The sequence below is a fragment of the Nicotiana tabacum genome, chromosome 14, assembly GCF_000715075.1.
Source record: "Nicotiana tabacum cultivar K326 chromosome 14, ASM71507v2, whole genome shotgun sequence".
NCBI classification, from domain to species: Eukaryota; Viridiplantae; Streptophyta; class Magnoliopsida; order Solanales; family Solanaceae; genus Nicotiana; species Nicotiana tabacum.
The window spans coordinates 72,599,340-72,624,949 of NC_134093.1; the positions used below are offsets into that span (position 1 = coordinate 72,599,340).

At 37.9% G+C, this 25,610-nt stretch overlaps 1 long non-coding RNA gene across 1 annotated transcript; it reads right to left on the reverse strand.

Moving 5' to 3' along the window:
* Window positions 1–17,619: 17,619 nt before the first annotated feature.
* LOC107810829 (uncharacterized) lies at window positions 17,620–19,163 on the reverse strand. The gene is made up of 3 exons (XR_012698887.1): window positions 18,909–19,163; window positions 18,651–18,826; window positions 17,620–18,450 (listed from the first exon to the last, which is right to left on the reverse strand). It is a non-coding gene; the product is annotated as an uncharacterized LOC107810829 (long non-coding RNA).
* Window positions 19,164–25,610: the final 6,447 nt, after the last annotated feature.

The following is a 25,610-nucleotide window of genomic DNA, read 5'->3' on the forward strand; positions in this document are numbered from 1 at the left end:
AAGAATCATATATATTTCATAACCTTTCATACTTCCTTTCATTTCATTGGCACTATTGGCCTCACATGTAAATCATCATTCTTGGCACGATGGTAGAATTTCACATTTCATACTTCCCTTTCTTTGCATTCCATAGATCATCTTAAAACATTCAATGACATTTGAAACATTGGGAAAAATCATAGCTACAACGCATAAGCATGTAAGAATTCAAAACAAATTAGGAATAAGCACAAGAGAAGAGCATAGTGAGTTACAATTTGAAACATTAATTTAAAATCATAGGCCATTGGGTGAGTTAATCATTAGAAACAATCTGGTAATAGAAGTAGAAGCTTGAACAAACCATGCTTGGGGTTTACAAGGAATTCATGAAATTCGTTTCCATGGAAGGAGTTTAGCCATGATACCTCGATTAAGCTTTCCTTAGAATCACTATGGCATTCCACTACTCTTAGCAATTCAATCTACATTAACATAGTCTAATTTAACCATTATTAGAAGGAAATCTGATTATATATGTCTTTTAAGCATTTCGCCAAATACCTAACATGCGAATTCAACTACAAGGTTTGACAATGGAGTTCCTCCACCCCATAACCCATTCCAAAGATAATAATCAATCCCCAAGAGTCCTACAACACCCCACAACCTTTATTGGCACATGCATGCCCATCTATACTCTCCCAACTCAAGAATCACACCTCCTACTCTTCACATTCAACCCAAATTTTGAAATTGAGAGCTAGGGATAAATTCTTACCTCTTTTGTAGAAGACCTAGTGAGTTTTGCTTCTTGAATGTCCAAGGCTTGAGCAAGAACTTGATGTGTATGAGTGTTAGAGCTTCTTCTTCTCTCTCTAGCTCTCTTCCCCTCTCTCTAAAATATCAGATTTGCCTTCTAAAATAACATGTGAGGTCTTTTTATTAAAAGAGGGACGTTTAAAGTTTCCCAAATTTTCAACATCCGAGCCGGGTCTGTGATCGGAGAATGTACCACAGAACCGTTGTGCGGTCTGCGCAATGAACCGCGAAGTTGAGCTCCAAATCGGAATTGACATGTTCAAGTCTGTGACTGATTCTACAGTTTGCAGATCGATTCCGCGGTCGCATACTGGACCGCAGAATCTTCTTCCAAAATTTTTCATGCTGATTATGCGACTGGTCTGCGGTCCACGAAATAGTTATGCAGTCGCACATTGGACCGTGAAATGACCCTCAAAATTAAACTTCTCCTAGTTCAATCCGCGATAGCTCTGTCGTCAGTGGAACGGATCTGCGATCACAAAATGGACCGTATAATTGCCATTTTTCTGCAACTTTTCCACCAAATCCTCAAACATTTCACAACCCAAAAAGTATGTACTGTTTCTACAACCTTCCAAACACATTAGCCTAACTCGGTACCATAAAACCTCAAATTCTTGTCAAACTTTTACGGGGCCTTACACTTACCTCCGCCCGACGACCTCAAATCAAGAAAAATCGCCTAACCGTCCAAATTCAACTCCACATTACCCAAATCTAGTAAAAACAGCTCAATAATATCAAATAAATCCATAGGAAACAACCCCAAATAATAAAGTTTCGATCTTTACATAAAAGTCAACAAAAGTCAAACCGGGTCCAAACGGTCAAAACCCGAGTCAAGGGGTAGATCCTGACTACCCATAACCCTACAAGTCCATATATGTGATTAGATTCCAAAATTAAATCCAAATCAGCTTTCAAATCCCCAAATTAGACCCTACAAAAACTCCATTCTTTTCCTTTAAGAATCCATATTTTAGGTGTAGAAATCCATGGAGAATTAAGATATAAAGTTAAATTCAAATAGAAAATATTTACACTCAAAGTGGTGATGCAAATCTCCCAAAATATTGCCTCTAGCCAAGCTCCAAAACTCCAAATAATGAAAAATGAGCTAACGCTTCAACATATAAAACTGCCCACCGATTAGCGCATATGTGGATAAATTCCTCACAACTGTGAGACCGCAGGTGCGGTCAAAAGTTGTGCATCTATGCACTCCTGCAACCAAACCACTCCTCGTAGGTGCGGATGCTCCTCCCAAATGCGACGTCCACATCTAGGGCTATGCCTTGCAAAAGCGCCCCTCGCAAAAGCTCCCAAGCTTCGTAGAAGCGACCACTGCCTCCGAGCTTCCCCTTCGCATCTGTGGACCTCCTGCTCACATATGTGATATATCACCTATGCACCCCTTCCCCGCAGGTGCGATGCACCAGCACCAGAACTGGCAACCTTCACAAAATTGATCCGGAAAGCATCTGAAATACACCCGAGCCTCATGGGGCCCCATCCAATCACACCAACAAGTCCCAATACCTTATCCAAACTTGTTTGAATTCTCACAACAGCACAATTAACATCAAAGCCAAGAATCATCGATCAAAACAAAAGTTAAGCTTCTCTTAAGTTCATCAAATTCCAAACTTCAAACCAAGCGTCCGAATCAAGCCTAACCAATCTGGATTACATCCAAACTTTTGCACACAAAAATTCACCTATTCCAACTTCGGGAACAACAATCTGAATCCGATAGCGCCAAAGTCAACCCTCGGTGAAACATAGGGACTCTCCAAACCTTCAAATTGCCAATTTTTGGCAAATAACACCAAAACATCCTAAGAACCTTTGAATCCAAATCTGAACATACGCCCGAGTCCAAAATCACCATACAAACCTATTGAAACCCTCAAATCATCAACCCGAGTCCGTTTATTAAAAAGTCAAAATTTGCTCAACTCTTATAACTTAAGCTTCCAAAATGAGACTAAGTGTCTCAAATCCCTCTCAAATCTTCCCAAAATCAAACTAACTCTCCCCGCAAGTCACAAAATAACAAATACATAGATAAGGGGCATCAAATAGGGGAACAGATCTCAAATACATAAAATGACTGGTTGGGTCGTTATAAATAATATCAGTATCACAATAATTGCACGGCGTAAACCATTGTGCCATAACAATATCAATGACAACTCACGTGCCATAATCATCCCAGCTGGACGGATAACTCACGTGTCATAACCTCAGTTCGTATATGAGAATCATATACAGGGATGTATGCATATAAATAAGAGATAAGCATATATGATGCACACGGACAAAGAAATAACTATGTAGGGATGTGTACATGTGTAAAAGAGATGATCCTTAAGCATAATGTATGCATATGTGTAACGTATGACTATAGCTCCAACATGTAATCCATCATATAAATAGACATCATGTCCAAATAAAATATCAAAAGTTTGGACATGATCTCTAACATGAATAAAAAGGCTCAACTAGTCATACGAACAATAAAAGCATATCACAAGTAGAGCATGTACCAAAATAAGGCATACGAAGCCTAAAATTTACCCCCTGAGCATGATATAACCTTGGCTCCCGTATATACGCTTGTCACCTCATATATACGTCACACCCAAATATACAGCATATAGTACGTAAGTCTATTTTAGAAAATATTTCCTCAAGTTGAGACTAAGCAAGATACTTACCTTCTCCCCTCTAGTCTACAACCCCAAACCACGCCTTATCCTTTGTTCTTGACCTCGAATTTTCCAAAACCTAGTCAAATATTATCAGGAATATCAAACAATGCTAAAAAAAGCAATCTCAATCAATAAAGCTTCGGTCTTTAAGGAAATTTCAAAAGTCAACCCGAACCCACTCAGTCAAAACTCACAAACAAGACCAAATCTCGATGACCTATTATTTCCTAAGTCTAAATATATGATTTATTTCAAAAACCGACTTCAAATCAATGTTTAATCCTCAAATTTCACTCTCTTAAACTTCAAGTAAAAAAACTCATTTTTATTCTTTAAATCATTGATTTAGATGTAATAATCTATGAGTATTATAAAATCAAAACTAAGTTAGAAACACTTACCCTTGAGATTTGGGTGAAATCGCTCTTTAAAATCATGTTCTCCCGTTGTCCAAAACTCAAAAATAGTAAAAATGAGTAAAAACCAAAATTTTGGACATAAAATACCCCTAGCAGCAATTCCTTCTTTGAAATAGCAACCATAACCTTCGCGATCGCGATTCACAAACTATTAGCCCAGATTTCCTCTTCGTGATCGCGACCAAAAGTCTCTATGATGGCGATGCATCGACGTGTACCTCTACACTACCACCCTTCAATATAATTGCCATTAATATTTATAAAAAATTTCGGATGATTAAGAGTTAAAGTTTTGAAAACTAGACTGGGGGAGCTACAACTTTGATTTTTAGGTCATCCCAAGCTTCTTATAGATTGCGAGATATAAGCTTCCAAAATCATATCACTGTCAGCAAAAAAACCCTATGCAATTGAGAAGCACCTACCGCGATCCCGATGCACAAAGGCCCCAATTCCACTTTACACTCTGCAATCACGACCCTAATTATCGTGATCGCAATTTACACGTCTACTGTAAAAACTCGGTAGTTGCTAAGTGCCCAAAAATGGTCCAAAACCACCCTGAAACTCACTCGAGGTTCCCGCGACCCCGTCCAATCATCTTAATTGTTTTGTACTATACATACTTGTTCAAAGTCTCAAAACACATATGACAACATCACAACCGAGAATCAAGCATTAAACCAAAATTATGAACTTTCTTAGGTCCTCCAATTTCCAACCTTCACAAGATACATCCGAATTACACCCGAGCCCTTGGAGACTCTTTCAAAACATTCTGATAAGTCCAAATACCCTATATGAACTTATTCAAAGGCTTGACATATGAAGCGAAGCACAATAACACAAAGGTCAAACCTTAGTCAAACTTATGAGCTCTTAAGTTTTTCAAATTGTCAACTACCAACCAACAATGCTGAATCCTTTTCCGGCCATCCGAGACCTAATCCGAACATTTGTACAAGTCCAAGATTATCACACGAACCTATTGGAACCTTCAAATCATGAATCCGATCTCGTTTACCCATAATGTTGACTTTGGACAGCTATTCTTAATTTAAAATGTCTAGTTGTCAACCAAGTGTTCCAAATCACTCCCGAAGCTTCCAGAACTCGAACCAACCATACATACAAGTCATAAAACATCATATGAACCTACTTGAGGTCTCAAATCACAGAACAGGATGCTAGAACTCTAAATGATCAGTTGGGTTGCTACAATAGCATATATACATAAAAATTCCTTTATTTGAATTAATTTAATAGATTTAAGTAACTAACCTCATTATATTATCCCATAATAATTATTTGTACTAATATATATTTATTTTTGTCACGACCCAAAATCTAACTGTCGTGATGGTGCCTATCGTGGAACTAGGCAAGCCACAACTCAACCGCTCAACACAGAAAAATAAATCTTTGAACATAAAGACGGAAGTAATTTAATAATTTAGGAAAGCCTTTTTGAAAACATAAATATCCAAAATACGATACAATCCATCCCAAAACCGGGGTGTCACTGAGTACATGAATGTCTAAATCAGAATACAGTCCACAATAATGTCTAGAGAAATAAACTAAAAATACAACTAGTGATATAGAAGGAGAGCCAAGGCCTGCGAACGCCGTGCAGCTACCTTGGTAATCTCCGAACTCTGAAGTCTCAATCAGCAACTGTCGTCGTGACCAAAAAAGCCTGGATCTGCACATGAGGTGCAGGGAGTAACGTGAGTACATCCAACTCAGTAAGTAACAAGTCCAAACTTTGGACTGAAAGGTAGTGACGAACTCAACTGGTACAGATAAAATAGAAATAACTGAACAGAAACGTAGGCATGCTTTCAAATTAAATAGGCAATTCAAAACAGTAAAGTGAAGCAGATCCGAATAGTGTAAAGAATATAACTCTGCTATTTCTAAATGCCAATGCATATGCTGTATGTGATGCATCATGCTGTCAGCCTCATGTGCTCACACTCTCGAATGCTCAACCACTCGGTAGTGTATATAGCCCATACGGCCCAGGGAAGATCCATCCCGAAACATATACATCACTGACTATAAGTTACCCGGTACCGAGGAAGGCCAATCCGTCCCTGTGGAGAAGATCCATCTCTAGGTATCCAGTACTTCGGACAAGATCTATGTCCAGGGAAGATCTATCCCTCAATAATATCAATCGCGCTCACTGGGGTTGTGTACAAACTCCGGAGGGGCTCCTACAACCCAAGCGCTATCAAAAAATCAGTATAACCGATGTGGCGTGTAGCCCGATCCTATAACTGTCACTCATAATCAGGCTCTCAGCCTCACTCAGTCATCAATCTCTCCAGTCTCACTCACGGGCTCACAATATCATGAAAACTAGCTCGAAACAATGATATGATGTATCAATAAATAACAACTAAGATGGAGATATGATATGAAATGCATGAACATGACTGAGTACATAATATCAATAAAATCAGTGAGATGACATCAAGAAACGACCACTAGGGGTCCCAACAGTACCAGCATAAAGCCTAAACATGATATCTAGCATGATTGACAGCTCAATTACTTTATCACAAGATGAAAATACGGATATCAACAAAATAGAGTTACTATACAATGCCATGGAATCAACCAGGCCACAATTCTCATGATGCACGCCCGTCACTTGGCATGTGTGCCACCTCAATACCAATCATATAGCACATAGTTTGGGGTTTCGAACCCTCATAACTAAGATTGAAAGCGTTACTTACCTCACACCGAGCAAATCCTACTCCGAAATGCCTTTGCCTCTCAAATCAGTCTCCAAATGCCCCGAATCTAGCCACAAGCAGTACCGTATAATTAATATAGGCTAAAGGAATCAATTCCACAAGCAAAACATGAAATTATAAGCCAAAATCCAAAATAGGCTCGACCCGGCCCCCGGGTCCAAACCTCAAAATCCGAAAAAAGTTACAAAACCCGAAAGCACATTCACTCATGAGTCTAACCATACCAAATTTATCAAAATCCGACACCATTTGGTTATCCAAATCCCCAAAATCCACTCTCCATTTCACAAGCCCTAAACCCCCAAATTTTACTTCAAAATCTCACTAATTAGGTGGGGAAATCAGTGGGGAAACAAGTTTTATAATCCAAAACGAGCACAAGAATCTTACCTCAATAATCACCTCGAAATTCTTCTCCACAATCACCTACGTCCGAGTCCAAAATGTTGAAATAAGACTAAAATCGCGAACCCTTGCTTTTAAACCTTCTGCCCAGACTTTTCGCATCTGCGGACCTATTGTCGTACTTGCGACGCCACATCTGCGGTGAAAATTATGCTTCGGTGGAAGTCACTTGCACCTCCAAGGCCCGCACCTGCGCTTCAGGTTCCGCACCTGCGAACGCGCATCTACAGCCCTGGCCTCGCTATTGCGGAGTCACTCTCTCCTAGCTGCCCCCACACCTGTGTCCACTTGTGCGCATCTGCGGTACTACAGGTGCGGGAAATTCTTCGCACCTGCGACCCTTGTCTTTCATGGCCTTGCCCGCATCTGTGATTCATGCCACGCTTCTATGTGCTCGCACCTGCGGTGCCCACTCCGCAGGTGTGGTTACACCAGTAGAAGCAGCTCTTCAGCTGCTTCATCAACTCAAAAAATCAAGTCTGTTAACCACCCGAAATCTACCCGAGGCCCCCGGGACCTCAACCAAACATGCCAACAAGTCATATAACCCAATATGAACTTAGTCGAACCTTTGAATCACTCAAAACAACACCATAACACTGATTACAACCGGATTCAAGCCTAAAGAACTTCTAAACTTCCGAATTCTACAAATGATGCCGAATCATACCAAACCACGCCCGATTGACCTCCAATTTTGCACACAAGTCATATTCAACATTACGGACCTACTCCAACTTCCGAAATTGGAATCCGACCTCGATATCAAAAGTCAACCACCTAGTCAAACTTCCGAGAATTTGACTTTCGCTATTTCAAGCATAAATCAGCTACAGACCTCAAATTCACAGTACGGACATGCTCCTAAGTCCAAAATCACCCAACGGAGTTAACAGAACCGACGGAACTCCATTCCGGAGTCGTCTTCACACTATTCCGACTACGGTCAAAATCCTAAGACGTAAGTTTCTGTTTTAGGGACTAAGTGTCCCAAAACACCCCAAAACCAAAACAAGACCTCCCGGCAAGTCACATAAGCAGAAACAGAAATGGGGAATGCAGTAAATAGGGGATCGGGTCTAATACTCTCAAAACGACCGGCCGGGTCGTTACATCCTCCCCCACTTAAACATACGTTCGTCCTCGAACGTGCCAAGAGTTGTTTCTAAGCCACCAAATCATTATTCCATCTTACCACGCACGTACCCGGGGGTCATCCCACGTTACCCTATCCCATATAGGTCTGATAACACCACATAACTGAAATTTCTTAATTTTACCAAGCCCACAAGCCTTAGAATCCAATTTCCAACATCCGGAATTTCTTATAAGGTCAGAATCCCACAACCTACACACTGTATAAGTTTGAACAAGCTGTACCAAAAGCTGTAACCATAACTCAAATACTCAAAACTCAAATACCACATAGCTCAAATACTCGAAGTAATGATTTCTAATCACTGTTGCTGATCGAAATAACCCCATGCCGATAATAAACCTCATATCAAATAAGACTCCATTCTAAAAACTTCGTGCACCACCGATGATGAAAGAAACACGCAGAGACTCGTAACCATTCACCAGATCTACCAGTCGTGGAGCTCTCTCTCCTTCGACAAGAACCATAACAAATTCCTAAGCCGACTTTCGATATTATCCTTCCAAATATGCCACAATCAAATTTGATAGCACCCATCCTAGATCCGATGACTTCATCTTATCAAATACCAGCTACTCTACTGACATGCCATACCAATACTATCTAAAGCCACAACCCGTGCAATCCGTGCACTAATAAGCAACCTTCCAAATGTACTCAATCATGAAAATGACTCAAATAAGAGAATCGTCCCGTAAGCCCGACGGGTACCACCCCCACGCAATGCTAAAAACCCATCACACACCGTAGAACCATAACACATGAATCTAACACAAGGATCATATCTGAACATAACTCTACCGCAATGCGCGACCCCATCCAAACACTGATCCATATGAAATACCTCAGTCACCATGCTCAAAATCAATAACCACACGCAATCCGACATCAAGTACTCAAAGTGCATTACCATAACCCTGGAGAAGCAAATGACACAATGTCACACAAACCCGAAAGAATGTAACTAATGCGCAACCACTCATGCATCACCCAAATACCCATCTCGCGCAATTTCCGCTATAAGGCCCCCAATAGAACTGCACCATGGGTGCATACAACCAACGAATCACAACCCCTCATAGCATAGAAGAGTAACTCACCGAACATATCAAAACATGAATAAGCTCAACAACAACCGAATGGCACGTCCCTCAACAATAGCAGTATGGAGCCAACCAATCCGACTCGGTGTAGAATACACATCCTAATTGGTCCTACCAATGGACCCCCAAATCAATTTCGGGCACCCACACATGGATAAATAACCCTTCAAAAGCCCACAATGACTGAATCATAACACATACTATCGTCTAGCTAGCTTCGGCCATGACTTTACAGTCGACAACCATGGAAACAACCTGCTCTTGAGAACTCCCAGCCTCCAAATCCATATAACACACGAATCCCATATTTGATCCCAACTCCACCGCTAGAATGTCTATCACATCTCTCATACTCGATCATCCCATGAGGAATACTCCTAAAATTCCTCCGTGCCATATAACAAAATTGAATATCAGCAGTCGATCAACCAGGAGAGTACCGTAATACCAATGAACATCTGTAAATCAAAACACAATGCCCCTTTCAACCGCGCACCCCTCTCAGGGATTACCGAGCAACTATAACATCCATCTAAATATAAAACACTGACCATTATGTCCAGAATTTGTGAACTTGCCTTCAAGAATGAACTGTCACCTTGTACATATAAATCTTAATCCTGCACAACACACCACATCAATCATTCCATCACCATACTGGTCTAGCCTACTACCCAGTTGTCTAATTTACTTCCAGTTTCTTCTGAATTAACCTCTATTTGATACTTCTCCTTGTCAGAACTCCACGATCCTTACCCAAAGCTCACTACAAGACACCCTAACATAACACCACACCACCATAAGGCCCGTAAGCCATTGTACTCTTCTTATGTACCTCCATAAATACCGCAATTATAACGCTCACTCTGAAAATACCTTATGTGAATTTTCAAATTATTCTTCTTACCTTTCTTATACTAAAATGTAGAATCCATAATCATACAAAATTACCGTAAATCCCGGCATAATTAAATGTAATTTCAAATTCTAAATTGCACTACCCAAATGGGCTGAAAGACACGTGCCTCATTAGCACAGCAACGCTCGAAGGGGTAACCCTGCCTTAACAACATCGATCAAATTCACACTCTGTGCGCACTACATCCTTCAAAATAACAATTTAATTATTTCATTATTTTTCATAAAGTGCAATATAACCCGCATTCAAGAAATCTTCTTACTCAAGTCATCCCCGATATCAATCTCTGCAAGTCATAACCAATCAACAAGTATGCCTCAGCCCAAAAACTAATACCGTACAAAATCGTGCAATCAAATCATAGATAGCAGACTCCCCCACTTGTCTCAAAGCCATATAACAAAACATCTAACAACTCACCATACCTAAGATAACATCTAAATTGACCATACTAAGCAATAAAAGATCTACTCTAGTCTCCAGGCTCCCAATAGTCACCATACATGACCGATATACACGGTCCACAATGACAGTATCGCCCACCGGTGTAGACACATGAACAGGTGAAACTAGAGACTCACGGGGCATATCCAGATAATGAGCGAAATGCGAGGACACATACGAATAAGTGGGATCAGGGTCAAATAATACAGAGGCATCTCTATGGAAAACTAAGACAATACTTGCAATCACAGCATCCGAAGCAATGGCATCTGGTCTGGCAGGGAGTGCGTAGAAACGGGCCTGACCGCCACCTGATCGGTCTCCCCTTTTAGAGCGACCCCTAGCTGACTGAGCTCCACCACAATCTGGCTGGGCGGGTGGTGAAGTAACTGGTGCCGAAGTCAAAGGCTGATTCCTCTGCTGAGATGAACCTCCCAAAAGGCGGGGACAATGCCTCTTGATATGACCCAAATCTCCGCACTCAAAGCAACCTCTCTCTACAAATGGCGGTGGGGACTGAAGGGAACCCCGAGCACCGGAATAGCTGCTAGAAGGTCCTGACACAGATGAACCCTGAGCGGATGGTGCATGAGACGAACTCTGAGCTGGTAGTGCACTGAATGAAGATTGGCCCTGCTAATAGTTGTGTGCACCATGGCCAGATGATGCACCACGGTGAACTAGGCGAGTCGTCTGAACATGTCTGAAGAGACGACCCCTATCGTGGTGGAACTGACCCCCAAAAGGAACACCACTGAATCCACCCTGTCCACGAGGCCTCTTGGCCTCCCTCTCAACCCGCTCCTGGCTGCGAACCATCTCAATCTGACGAGCAATATCGACAACCTCTTCAAATGTAGCACCAGACACTCTCTCTCTAGTCATAAGCAATCGCAGCTGAAAAGTGAGGCCATTTATGAACCTCCCAATACTTTCCCTGTCTGTGGGAACCAACCAGATAGCATGACATGCCAACTCTGAAAATATCATCTCATACTGCGTCACGGACATATCACCCTGACGAAGCTGCTCGAACTGCCTGCACAGCTCCTCTCTGTGGGACTGAGGCACGAAATTCTCCAGAAAGAGAACGAAGAACTGCTGCCAGGTAAGGGGTGCAGCGCCGACCGGCCTACGCCTCTCGTAAGCCTTCCACCAATTGAAGGCAGCCCCAGATAATTGGAAAGTAGTGAACAAGACCCCACTGGTCTCTAGAATAACGGTTGTACGGAGTATCCTCTGACACCTGTCCAAGAAGCCCTGTGCATCCTCTCCATCTGCACCACTGAAAGATGGAGGCTGGAGCCTCCCAAACCTCTCCAATCTACGTTGCTCATCCTCGGGCATAGCAGGAACCACATAGTCCTGAGCAGCTACAAGCGGCTGGGCTGGTGGTGCCCCCGGTGTCTGGAGTCCCTGTACCACCTGCTCTGGTGTGCGGGCGGCGGGAGTCTGAGTGCCTCCCCCGACCTAAGAAATGGCTGTTGCGGCCGGAACAGAGACCGCCTGAGCAAGACTGGTGCACATGGTCAGAATCTGAGTTAAGGCCTCCTGAAGGCCTGAAATCACAATGGGCACAGGTGGTGCCTGAGCTGGTCCCACAGGCTCATCCACAACTGGAGCCTACTCCTGAACTGGGGCAACAGATGGATCTGTAGGTGCTGCTCTAGCTGCGGTGCAAGCTGCACCTCTGCCCCTACCGCGACCTCGGCCTCTTGCGGCCCTGACTGGTGGTACTGGTGGCTGTCCATCCTGGCCCATAGTACGCGTCCTCACCATCGGTGAGAGAATTAGAACAACAGAAATTTAGTTACCGGAATCAAAAGATTTTCACGATAAGAATTCAAGAATGTGAAGTTTCCTAATGGTTCGGCATCCTCTCGAAGATAAGTACAGATGTCTCTGTAACAATCTGCAAGACTCTACTAAACCTGCTCATGACTCGTGAGACCTATGTAACTTAGGCTCTGATACCAACTTGTCGTGATGGCTCCTAGCGTGGAACTAGGCAAGCCACAACTCAACCTCTCAACACAGAAAAAAAATCTTTGAACAAAAAGACGGAAGCAATTTAATAATTTAGGAAAGCCTTTTTGAAAACATAAATATCCAAAATACGATACAATCCATCCCAAAATCGGGGTGTCACTGAGTACATGAGCGTCTAAAACAGAATACAGTGCACTACAGTGTCTAGAGAAATAAACTGAAAATACAACTAGTGATATAGAAGAAGAGTCAAGGCCTGCAAACGCCGTGCTGCTACCCTGGTAGTCTCCGAACTCTGAAGTCTCAATCAGCAACAGGGAGTAATTTGAGTACATCCAACTCAGTAAGTAACAAGTCCAAACTTTGGACTGAAAGGTAGTGATGAACTCAACCGGTACAGATAAAATAGAAATAACTGAACAGAAACGTAGGCATGCTTTCAAATTAAATAGGCAACTCAAAACAGTAAAGTGAAGCAGATTTGAACAGTGTAAAGAATATAACTCTGCTATCTCTACATGCCAATGCACATGTTGTACGTGATGCACCATGATGCCAGCCTCATGTGCTCACACTCTTGAATGCTCAACCACTAGGTACTGTATATGGCCCATACGGCCCAGGGAAGATCCATCCCAGAACATATACGTCATTGACTATAAGTCACCCAGTACCGAGGAAGGCCAATCCAGCCCTGTGGAGAAGATCCATCTCCAGGTATCAAGTACTTCGGACAAGATCCATGTCCAGGGAAGATCCATCCCTCAATAATATCAACCGCACTCACTGGGGGAGTGTACAGACTCCGGAGGGGCTCCTACAGCCCAAGCGCTATCATAAAATCAGTATAACCGCTGCGGCGTGTAGCCCGATCCCATAACTGTCACTCATAATCAGGCTCTCAGCCTCAGTCAGTTATCAATCTCTCCAGGCTCAGGTCACGGGCTCACAATATCATGAAAACTAGCCCGAAACAATGATATGATGTATCAATAACTAACAACTGAGACTGAGATATGATATGAAATGCATGAACATGACTGAGTACATAATATCAATGAAATCAGTGAGATGACAGCAAGAAACAACCACTAGGGGTCCTAACAGTACCGACATAAAACCTAAACATGATATCTAGCATGATTGACAGCTCAATTATTTTATCACAAGATGAAAACACGGATATCAACAAAATAGAGTCACTATACACTGCCATGGAATCAACCAGGCCACAATTCTCACGATGCACACTTGCACGCCCGTCACTTGGCATATGCGCCACCTCAATACCAATCGTATAGCACATAGTTCGGGGTTTCGAACCCTCAAAACCAAGTTTGAAAGTGTTACTTACCTCAAACCGAGCAAATCCTACTCTGAAATGCCTTTTCCCCTCGAATCAGTCTCCAAACGCCCCGAATCAAGCCACAAGCAGTACAGTATAATTAATATAGGCTAAAGGAATCAATTCCACAAGAAAAATACGAAATTATAAGTCAAAATCCGAAATAGGCTCGACCCGCCCCCCGGGCCCACGCCTCAAAATTTGACAAAAGTCACAAAACCCAAAAGCCCATTCACTCACGAGTCTAACCATACTAAATTTATCAAAATCCGACACCATTTGGTCATCCAAATCCCCAAAATTCACTCTCTAATTCGCAAGCCCTAAACCCCTATTACATAGATGGTGTGATTTGATTCTTTTTTTTTATTTCATAGTTATTCATTTCTCTCAGTCTTACGAGGAGAAAAACACGTGATTCGAGAAAAGTTTTGAAAAAAAATCTATGCTTTTTGAAGGTGAAGTTTGGAAAAAGAACAATTCCTTCTGTCGTGTATCCTCGATTAATGCAACCTCAGATGCTATGTTTCGATTCTCGATTCTAGTATTAAGTGAAAGGTTACGCCTAGAGGTTCTGTATTACGGTTCAATCCTACTCTACTAGCGCTAATAGGCAGCATAGGGGAAGAAGCACTACACCTAGGAATCAACAACACGAAAACTTTGTTCTAAGTCAGCCCTTTCCTTAGTGGGCTTGGGACTAAAAGAATGGTTGGGACAACAAACATCCATCTCGTTCGTCCTTTGGATACCCGTATAACCATCGAAGACTATTGACGTGACTAATTCCTGGAAATTAGGAGACCCAAATTTCACTTTAAAATCTCACTAATTAGGTGGGAAAATTTGTGGGGAAACACGTTTTATAATCCAAAATGAGGAAGCTAACCTCAATAATCACCTCGAAAATCTTCTCCAAAATCGCCTAAGTCCGAGTCCAAAATGTTGAAATAAGACTAAAATCGCGAACCATTGCTTTTAAACCTTCTGCCCAGACTTTTCGTATCTGCGGACCTATTGTCGCACCTGCGACGCCGCATCTGCGGGGAAATTTCCGCTTTTGCGGAAGTCACTTGCACCTCTAGGGCCTGCACCTACGCTCTAGGTTCCGCACCTGCGAACGCACATCTGCGGCCCTGGCCTCGCTTCTGCGGAGTCACTCTCTCCTAGCTGCCCTCGCACCTGCGTCCACTTGTCCGCATCTGCGCTAACGCAGGTGCAGGAAATTCATCGCACCTGCGACCCCTGTCCTTCATGGCCTTGCCCGCATCTGCGATTCATGCCACGCTTCTGCGTGCTCGCACCTGCGGTGCCCACTGCGCAGGTGCGGTTACACCAGTAGCAGCAGCTCTTCAACTGCTTCATCAACTCAAACAATCAAGTCTGTTAACCACTCGAAATCTATCCGAGGCCCCCGGGACCTCAACCAAACATGCCAACAAGTCATATAACCCAATACGAACTTAGTCGAACCTTCGAATCACTCAAAACAATACCAAAACACCGATTACTCCCGGATTCAAGCCTAAAAGAACTTCTAAACTTCCGAATTCTACAAACGATGCCGAATCATACCAAACCACGCCCGATTAACCTCAAATTTTGCACACAAGTCATATTCAACATTACGGACCTACTCCAACTTCCAGAATCGGAATCCGACCTCTATATCAAAAGTCAACCACCGGATCAAACTTCCAAAAATTCGACTTTCGCCATTTCAAGCCTAAATCAGTTACAGACCTCAAATTCACAGTCCGTACATGCTCCTAAGTCCAAAATCACCCAACGGAGTTAACGGAACAGACAGAACTTTATTCCAGAGTCATCTTCACACCATTCCTACTACAGTCTAAATCCTAATACTTAAACTTTCGTTTTAGGGACTAAGTGTCCCAAAACACTCCAAAACCAAAACAAGACCTCCCGGCGAGTCACATAAGCAGAAACAGATACGGGGAATGCAGTAAATAGGGAATCGGGGCTAATACGCTCAAAACGATCGGCCGGGTCGTTACAATTTTAGGATAAAGTCCAAATTTCTTATGAATATAATTTTTATAAAATTTTAATTATCTATACCCCCACCCCCCACCCCCTCTCACTCTCTTCTAAATCCTGTTAGGTGATTTCAATCGAGTCTCTGTTCATGAGCACCTTTGAACCCTTGTTCCTTAGTGAACTCTTCTGTATTTTCAATTTCCTGTTCGCATCAGCGTGCCAGCTCATGACTTTGCTTAGGTGCTCATAGTGTTTTGCTCTTGAGAGTAACAATTGACTTTTGTTTGTTTGTAAATAAAGCTTGTGACAAAGCTAAAAGTAGTGCTCTCTAATTGAAATTACTTTAAAGGAAACGGATTTTGTTCTAATACCTTTTGGCTTTAAGAGAATAACTAAATATTTTATCTCCTAGGGTGTGTTTGGTACGAAGGAAAACGTTTTTCATGAAAAATATTTTTCTATTTTCTGGAAAATGATTAGTTTTATCACTAATTTTTCTTTGTTTGGTTGGTGAGTGAAAAAAATTTTCCGAAAAATATTTTTTAGTGTTTGTTAAGAGAGTAGAAAATAATTTTTATGCTACTCTCTTCCACCTCTTCCCCCAAATCCCTATGATTCCTCTGCCCTCCCCCTCCCCCCAAATAATTTTTCTAGTGAGGGTAGGGGTGGGTGGGATAGGGATGGGATAGGGTGGAAAAGGTTAAAGAAGAATTTTGAAAAATATTTTTCCTTCTCTTGATAGGGAAAATATTTTCCTCCAATTATAAGAAAATGAGTTCATGAGTAAAATATTTTTCAAAATATTTAAGTCAACAAAATATGGAAAAATTAAAAATATTTTTCGAAAAATATTTTCCTTCGTACCAAACACACCCTTAGTCAGACCTTGATTGAATCTACTACCACAGTCGAGAAGTACCAAATTTTGAAAACTCCCGTTGTTGGGTATAGGAATGCAGGTGAAGAAATAATAAAATTAAGCATATTAGTTTTTCACTTTTTCCTGAGCGCCTGAACAGCTCGAAAGGCATTTCAAGTTTTACTGTGTACTTAAGCCTCAATAATCTAATATATTTATCCTCTTATCTATTCCCCGTGTAGAATCTTATATGGCAAAACTTGGAAATAATTCTGACTTTGACTCGTTGCATCTTAGCACATTACGCCTATTCTTTTCTTTTTCTTGAAAGTACTATTCACAAGTTGATATTAGGCGTTCCATCTTTCAAGGAAATCACTTAAAACTGCTCTTTTCGTCCGAATTTGGTACCCTATTTTGTCTAGATATTATTGATTAACTTAGTTCTCTTTTGTTTAAATGAAAATAGGTTAAACAGTACAGATAAAGTTATCTACCCGAAGAATTTAAACTTTTTTTATTTTATTTTTGGGTAAAATGAAGTAGATCTCTTAAATCATACTAGCAATGTGAAACTATTATATCAAACAATTATCGAGTTGTTTAATACTCCATCCATCCCATTTTATGTGGTATAGTTTGACTAGCCACGAAATATTTTACAAAAAATTACGTTAGGACTTAGCTCTGTGACACAGGTTACAGAAATCATACTGAAGATTTGTCTGAATAAGCTATTCTTGACACCAGAAAATTGATAGAGAAATTAAAACAGTCCAGACGAATGATCTAGACCAAACATGAAACTTAACCAAGTATAAAAAATCTGTAGCACTAACTTGACAAGCGGCGCAGACTTTTGTATCCCCACCCCGGAAACGGATGTCCCTAGTACATCCCCTTTTTGTCACGACCCACCACGAGGTCGCTCCGCTAGGCCACTGTGTATGTCGCCTTCTTCTCCTTGTAACAATCAACCTTAGTATTATATATTATCTTTTCAACCAAAAAAAAGAAAGACAAGCGGTGCAGACTAAGCACACGATTAAAGAATCTGGAGGGAACACTGTGTAATGCAAGAAAAATCTTGTGGAATCACAATAAATTGAACAATGTTAAATCCTCTCGCCACAACGATGCACTAGTACTGATGAAACGTATATCCAGATTACGATCCAAACAAAGTGAGCTAAGTTAGCAATGGGTATTTAGCTATCTATGTACCCTACTACAATCTATATGGTGTCAATGATTTCTCCATCTACGCCAAAAGGCACTTTTGTTCTTGGAGATGGCTCAAGTTGAACATGGCATAACAGAGAACCATAGGACTAAAAGGATAAAAGATATTACTTAATGTGCATAGCATCAGAATGATACTTGTCTAAATCAGCATCAAGATCTTCGGCTGAGACAGGTTTATGATGGCTTCTATCGATAAAACCTCCCCGCCGTCCAATCATGTGGCCGCCTCTCCTACTATTATGACCCCTTCCATCTGCTGCAACTCCTAGTCTGCTGCCAAAACAGTTCTTTAAAAGCGTCATTACATGTAGGCAAGGGCTCATTAGTAAGGAAATTACAACTCAATCATTAGCTCCAAAATGATCTTATTACTATCACTCTACTCTAGAGTTATTAGTTGCGTGTAACAATACCATGGACAATTTGAATCCTTCCCTCAACAATAAATCCAGAAGGAGCAGATCTTTTACCTCTGGAAAGTTCCTCGCGGATTTTCTGGTGCAAAATCAGGCAATATTGCAGGCACTGGATGAGTCACAAACTTCACCTCAATTTTCATTGGTCTCCCGTCAAGCTGTAGGTAGTTGTATCTCTTCATAGCAGCTAAAGCATCAGAGCGATGTGTGAAAACCACCTCTGCAGTTCCCTATACAAGAATTTCCTCAACATGAATATAGTACACTACATTTCTCAGGAAAATGTCCAAGGAAGGTGGCTTGTCAAAGTACCTTTGATCTGCCAGTCTTATCATAATGCAGCGCGTACTCTTTAAGTTCACCGACATCTGAAAACAGCAGCTGAACAATCCAGATAGAGGACTTCTCATCAGAATAGTTGCTTCAAGAAAGTATTGCAACTACAATTTGAGATCAAAAGGTCTGAATTTAAAGCACAGAGTACCATCATTCTTAATAGCAACGAGAATTAAGGAGTCTACTAGTAGGAAATTATGTGCTACAACATCCATACAGAGTCAACCTTGCAGAAATTCTCTGTTCATTCATAAACATGGAAAGAGTAATATAGAAAATAGCGGAAAAGTTACTGCATCTTATATACTACAATACTGGGGGGGGGGGGGGGGGAGTATAAACCTAAGTTGTTCCACTCATGAATGGAAAATGCAATAATGTAGAAGACAAGGGTGCTAACCAGGCAGTAAAGCGCCAAGAACACGTTAAGTTTGACCAATATCCATGCCTTAAAAGTAAAATTATATTATCATTCGATGTGTTTGATCTCGTGGGGTCAAAAAATAATCTCCTATATTAAAATGGACACATCTGAAGTTCTTTTTATAACATCAACTTTACATTTCAAAAGGAACTTACTCCTTAATACAAATTATATGTTAGACCTATGCATATGTAAGAGAACTCAATGCAAAGTACAAAAAAGAGAAAAAGCAATTTTAAGTTTCCGAAGACAATCCTATCCTACCTCATATAATTAATGCAAATCCAAACCAAGTAAGAGAATATATACCTAAATTAGCAGAAAATCTAAAACCTCTACAGAAAAAACTAAAAAAGGATGTAGAATATGGGTTCGATGAAAAAGATAAAGAATAAATAAGGAAGATTAAAATATTATGTAAGAAACTACCAAAATTATACTTCCCAGATGAAAATAAGAAATTTACTTATATTGTAGAAAGAAAAACTACAGAATGGATACGAGGAAATGAAAAAATCACACAAAAATTAGAAAATATAAGTAAAAATACAACTACTCAATTAGAAATTATCATATTTACAATAGACAAAGTAAAAATAATCCAGAATGAATTAGAAAAATTATATAATGATAACCCTCTAAAAGGATGGAATAAACATAAGACAAAAATAAAAATAGAATTAATAGAAGAAAATAGTATAATAACACAAAAACCCTTAAAATATAACTTTGATGATTTAGCAGAATTTAAAATGCATATAAAAGAATTATTAGATAACAAATATATACAAGAAAGTAATAGTAAACATACAAGTCCAGCATTTATAGTAAATAAACACAGTGAACAAAAAAGAGGAAAAAGCAGAATGGTTTGTACAATTATGTGAAAAATATAAAGAAGAAACAAAAATAGAAAAAATATTAATAAAAAACTTAAGATGTTGTAAAAATAAAACAGCACCACAATTTGGATGTACAGATAAATATAATAAATATAATAAAAAATGGAAAACAAAGAAATATAATAAATATAAATCAAAATATAAAAATAAAAAACCAAGAAAAAGATATTATGTAAAAAATTATCAGACTAAAAGATCATTTAGACCAAAAAAGAAACTAACAGAATGTACTAGTTATAACTGTGGAAAATTAGGACATATAGCTAAAGACTGTAAAGCACCTAGAAACCTAAAGAAAAAGCAAATAACTGAAATCATAATTGATGATGAAGAATATATGCAGATGGAATATATAGATTATGAACTAGATAGTGAAGATAGTATACATGAAATATCAGATACAGAAGATGAAATAGAAAATGAAATAACTAAAGAAGATGATGAAATCCAATGACTGAAAAAGAAATAGAAGTAATAACACGAGAAGAATATAAAGATGAAGAATCCTCAGAACAAAAAATTATATTTGATAATAATATATTTGAACAGATAAAAGGAAAAGAATTAGACCTCAGTGTCGAAAAAATATTTGAAGTACCTACAATAAAAAATTGGTTCAAAAGACAAAAAGAAGAATACTATGTGGTTAGCCAAAAAGAACATATAATTGACTGTAAATATACAAAAGGAAAGGCCAAAATACCAATAATAAACAAAAGAATAATAAATAAAGAAATACAAGATATAAAAGCAAAAAACCCAATTAAATATGTACACTTAGGAGGAACTGAAATACTAATAAAAGCATGTTTTAGGGAAGGAATAGATACCCCTATAGAAATATATTTAGCAGATGATAGAATAATACAACCTATAGAAAAAAGCATAATAAGTGCAATAAAAGGAAATCTCATATATCAAAAATTTAAATTTATAATAAGTGCTAATTATTCAATAGCAATAAACGATAAGAAATTTAATGGTGAATTAGCAACAACAAATATAGAAATATTATACAAATATGAAATAGCCATAAGAAACGAATTTAGTAGTATGACTACAGAAATTGAAGAACAAAATAAAGGATTTTATGAATGGAATTTACAGTACCACAAGGATTTTATGAATGAAATGTTTTACCATTTGGATATAAAAATGCACCAGGAAGGTACCAACATTTTATGGATAATTATTTTAACCAACTAGAAAATTATATAGTATATATAGATGATATATTACTATATTCAAGAACGCAAGATGAACATATAAAATTATTAGAAAAATTCATACATATTATAGAAAACTCTAGTATAAGCTTAAGCAAAACCAAAGCAGAAATTATGAGAAATCAGATAGAATTTTTAGGAATACAAATAGATAAAAATGGAATAAAAATACAAACACACATAGTACAAAAAATAATCAATCTTGATGAAAACATAGATACAAAAAAGAAATTACAATCATTTTTAAGATTAGTAAACCAAGTAAGAGAATATATACCTAAATTAGCAGAAAATCTAAAACCTCTACAGAAAAAACTAAAAAAGGATGTAGAATATGGGTTCGATGAAAAAGATAAAGAACAAATAAGGAAGATTAAAATATTGTGTAAGAAACTACCAAAATTATACTTCCCAGATGAAAATAAGAAATTTACTTATATTGTAGAAACAGATTCGAGTAATCATAGTTATGGAGGAGTTCTTAAATATAAATATGATAAAGAAAAAATAGAACATCATTGCAGGTATTATTCAGGATCTTATACGGAACCACAAGAAAAATGGGAGATAAATAGAAAAGAATTATTTACATTATATAAATATTTATTAGCATTTGAACCATATATAGTTTACAATAGATTTATTGTAAGAACAGATAATACCCAAGTAAAATGGTGGATAACCAGAAAAGTACAAGATTCAGTTACAACAAAAGAAATACGCAGACTGGTATTAAATATATTAAACTTTACATTTACAATTGAAATAATCACTACTAACAAGAATGTTGTTGCAGATTACTTGTCAAGACAAAGCTACCCAAACTGACCCAGATAATACAATGGAAAATCTACTCTTAGCCATGACTACACTTTGTAAGAAAGTGGAAAGTATGGATGAAGAGATACAGATAATAAGAAAAACAGCTAGTAGTCAGCAGCATGACTCAAAAAATACGGAGATAAGACGATCGGAAGTCTCTAAAATTCCAGAGCTAGAAGGTGACGTTGAGAAACACCTAAAAACTCATAACAGTTTGTTAAATACAGTTGCAGGAAGCAGCACAGTTAGCAGTTCATCTGCAAAGAAGAAAGAAGAAATTAAACCTAGATACACAAACATAAATATGAACAATTTATTTTCAAAACCATTCGTACAGAAAAATATCCAAAATACCCAGAACGAAATATTCCTAACACCACAGATAAATACCTACAAAGAAAGTCTGAACCAAGCCAAAAAGACATACAACCATATAACTCGTACATATATAGACAACATACACAAAATACAAAATTTTTTAAACAAAAACCCAAGATCCCAAACTACCCAGAATCCAAATGAAGATTATATTACTCATTATCTAACAGGATACAATAAATTAATAGCACTACCAAATACAAGTGCAAAGCTAATAGCCACCTGCTACAATTATGGATTACTAGATACTGTATATACACAAACAGGACAGGAGATAGCTACCATACCGGAGTTACACAGAGCATTTATGCAATATAGAAGAATAACTAAAGGAACGTTATTCTATATACGATTTTATTCAGCTACAGCAGAAATATTATATGAAGAAATAAAGCCTATCATACAAGTTATCAAGATCGGACTTACAAGAGAAATGCTCATACCAGAAAGAATAGAAGAACAAGAAGAGATAGAAAAAATAAATATTCCAGACTTTTATGCAAATAAAAGGATTATTGAAATATCCACTATACTAAATGAACTAGCAAACAACTACCTAAATCAGAATGCGATTTGGAGTTATTATTCAAGAGAACAAACAATGATATATTCAAATTGCAGAGAGATACGAGAAACAGATATGGAGGAATTAAGACAATGGGTCTTAAGTCTTTTAAAATCAGAACAACCTACAATCACAAGAGCTATAAGGACGAATTTCATCTCTCCAGAACTGTTAACAAGATATTGCAAGCTAATCAGTCACAAATACGCAGACCACATATGCTCAAAATGCAACGGAGAAGATAACATTGTTCCAGACGTACAACTGGAATAATCGAGAAGAAGACGACAAGCTAAACGACAAAAACTATGGCAGACAAGATAAAGTAAAAGATTTATTAGATTCTTTTCTTTTCTTTAATGTTATTTTATTTTTTGTAAAAGTCGTAAAGTAAATAGTTCTTTACTTTACAAAAGTAAGAGTCAGTCTCATGAACAGTAAAGGTCGTTCATGAATAGTAAGAGTCAGTCTCATGAACAGTAAAGGTCGTTCATGAATAGTAAGAGTCAGTCTCATGAACAGTAAAGGTCGTTCATGAACAGTAAGAGTCATTTTTGTAATCTTAATATTTGATATTTTCTTTGTTCCATGATTCCAGTTATACTTAAAGATAAAAATACAGGAAAGCTATGGATCAACAAGAAGATATGAAAGCTATGGATCAACAAGGAGATATCAAGAACCTACAAAAACAGGTATGTCATATTATAATTATGAGTAGCTAAATTATTATATTCCTGATAATCTCTTATATGTAAATTATAATTATCCATCATATAATAGTACTGTTATAGAAATCATCTTGAGAAAGTTTGCCATGAAAATATGCTAAGAGTAGGTAAGCCCAGACTATGCATCCTAAGGTTAAAACCGGTAGGCAGAAAAGCCGTTTAGGGGAGTAAACAAAGTTGAAGCGCTGTTAGGGTAACTGATTGAAGCAGAAAATTATGGTAGTGACCAGAAAAGATGATTAAAATAACTTATTATAATATGATGAATAAGGATAATAGACATAGAGATTAAAAGGAATATGTTTAGCAAATCATATGATAAAATGAACACTTACTTAATAGATGATAATCTTAGTTATAAAATACTTATACTATATATACTAAAAAATATTGACAATGATGTAAGAAGAATAATTTATGAGAAATTACTTAATTTTGAAATAATAGAAATAATGGATCAAAATTGGACAGAACTAATTATACCAGAAACAGACTTATATGAATTAGATTTATATTTTGATAACACATGATGAATAATATATACCTACAATATTGGCAACAAACTACCGACAGTATAAAATTACTAACAAATCTAGTAAAAATTAATATAGAAGAATACCAAAGAACCCAAGATATAGAATATATAGAATATATATTAGAAAGCTTAAAAGAAATAATTAGACTAATTCCACTACAAAAAGAATATTATGAAAAAGCTTTTATTAAAAATAAGAAAAATCCAAGGATATAATTACTTTAGTAAATTTGACTGTAAATCAGGATTTTACCATCTAAAACTAGAAGATGAATCTAAAAAACTAACAGCATTTACAGTACCACAAGGATTTTATGAATGGAATGTTTTACCATTTGGATATAAAAATGCACCAGGAAGGTACCAACATTTTATGGATAATTATTTTAACCAACTAAAAAATTGTATAGTATATATAGATGATATATTACTATATTCAAGAATGCAAGATGAACATATAAAATTATTAGAAAAATTCATACATATTATAGAAAACTCTGGTATAAGCTTAAGCAAAACCAAAGCAGAAATTATGAAAAATCAGATAGAATTTTTAGGAATACAAATAGATAAAAATGGAATAAAAATGCAAACACACATAGTACAAAAAATAATCAATCTTGATGAAAACATAGATACAAAAAAGAAATTACAATCATTTTTAGGATTAGTAAACCAAGTAAGAGAATATATACGTAAATTAGCAGAAAACTTAAAACCTTTACAAAAAAAATAAAAAAGGATGTAGAATATGGGTTCGATGAAAAAGATAAAGAACAAATAAGGAAGATTAAAATATTGTGTAAGAAACTACCAAAATTATACTTCCCAGATGAAAATAAGAAATTTACTTATATTGTAGAAACAGATTCGAGTAATCATAGTTATGGAGGAGTTCTTAAATATAAATATGATAAAGAAAAAATAGAACATCATTGCAGGTATTATTCAGGATCTTATACGGAACCACAAGAAAAATGGGAGATAAATAGAAAAGAATTATTTGCATTATATAAATATTTATTAGCATTTGAACCATATATAGTTTACAATAGATTTATTGTAAGAACAGATAATACCCAAGTAAAATGGTGG